The sequence below is a fragment of the Apodemus sylvaticus genome, chromosome 23, assembly GCF_947179515.1.
Source record: "Apodemus sylvaticus chromosome 23, mApoSyl1.1, whole genome shotgun sequence".
Classification (NCBI taxonomy): domain Eukaryota; kingdom Metazoa; phylum Chordata; class Mammalia; order Rodentia; family Muridae; genus Apodemus; species Apodemus sylvaticus.
Genome location: NC_067494.1, coordinates 27,707,982 through 27,709,494, shown reverse-complemented (window position 1 = coordinate 27,709,494; position 1,513 = coordinate 27,707,982). Strand labels below are relative to the sequence as shown.

Sequence of the window (1,513 nt, the reverse complement as noted above, 5' to 3'; positions counted from 1 at the left end):
GGAAAGGGTGAAGCAAATACACAAAGATGACCTCTGACCTCCATATGTGGCACACACATGAGCACACACACACACATGAGCACACACACATGAGCACACACACACACACACACACACACACGAGCGCACACACACACACATGAGCACACACACACACACACACACACACACACAAATAAAAAAGATGTATAGTAAAACAAATGTAGTCACTCAATTGTTCCAGAATGAAACCCATGTTCAAAGACTATGTGTAAAGCATGAGTCTTAATGTTTCATTTTTAAGTATGTAGCAACAATCCACTGCTGAACATGCTTGGAAGACAGCAGAAGAATGTTTACAGTGTGTATGAAAACCTCAAGGCATTCAGGAACAGAGACATCCCCACAGATTTAAAGATGAGAGGAAATTGGTACCCTTAAGAAAACAAGAGGCTAAACTAGAAACACCTCCTGAAAAGCAAACATATAAAAGAGCAAAGTAAACCTTCAACAGTGGGCTGAAAGATCAGTTAAACAAATCTCCCACTGAGTGGAATAAAGGGGGAAAGCCTGTAAATTACAAAAAACGAAGAAACAAAAACCTGACAATAGGAGAAAGAAGAGATGATTGAGAGTCAGGGCCTTATCTCCTCTGAAGGGAAAAGGTACTGCTGCTCAAAGCTACCAGACATCTTATATTCCTTTGGTAAAACAAAGCATCCATTTCCCCCAGCACTGGGCAAAGAGACACCTTGCTGTTGGTGTTCTTCTATCAGTCAGGGGCAGAGCAGATGGTAGTCCTTTGTTCATCCTAGCCAGATGCCTGGCTTTGTGGCCAAAGCTGTTTTATGCCTAGGACTCATAAAAATCAAATTGAATGAATCAAATCAAATAAAACAAAATAAAATCCACATAGTGCCGTGGGTGGAGGAAGACAGACAAAGACCTGCTTTTCATCATGTCCTGTGGTGTGGAAGCGGAAAAATGTCCTGCCCTCCTCCCCAGGGTATGGAAAGGCCATAGACACACAGATCTCTCCCTTGCCATTACATAGCACAGTGCTGGAGGAGAAAGACACCATGCCACCCCCAGATCTGCCCCCCCCCAGTACCCCAGTACAAGGTTGCCACCATGCCACACAGCACAGGTAGAAGATGTCACCTGGGACCCTTGCAAGCTATGTGGCCAGCTTGCAGAGGGAGCCACCACAATGGGCAATTATGTCATGGACAGATGGGAGAGAATGAGATATAGAGTAACTTGAGCATTATGAAGAGAGCTGGAACGCTCAAGGGTAGACTCAAGGGTAAAGAGGAGTAGCCCGTTGTGAGTAGCCAGCCCTGCTACTTGGGGCCAAGGTAAGATCCTAGCCTGAGCTGCTGCTGAGGACCAGGTCTGGGTCCTTAGCTATACAGTGGCAGGAGTTGGTATAGATGTCTGTGGCTCATAATACCACTGGAAAAAATGGGGATATCATTGGTCGGGGCAGCCACTGAGGACCTGTGGACTGTGGATGTCTAGGGGTTGTGCAGAA

The 1,513-nt window shown here is 45.8% G+C and overlaps 1 non-coding gene across 1 annotated transcript; it reads left to right on the top strand.

The window, feature by feature from the left end:
* Window positions 1-704: 704 nt before the first annotated feature.
* LOC127674303 (small nucleolar RNA SNORA48) lies at window positions 705-844 on the top strand. Its single transcript, XR_007975349.1, has one exon. It is a non-coding gene; the product is annotated as a small nucleolar RNA SNORA48 (small nucleolar RNA).
* Window positions 845-1,513: the final 669 nt, after the last annotated feature.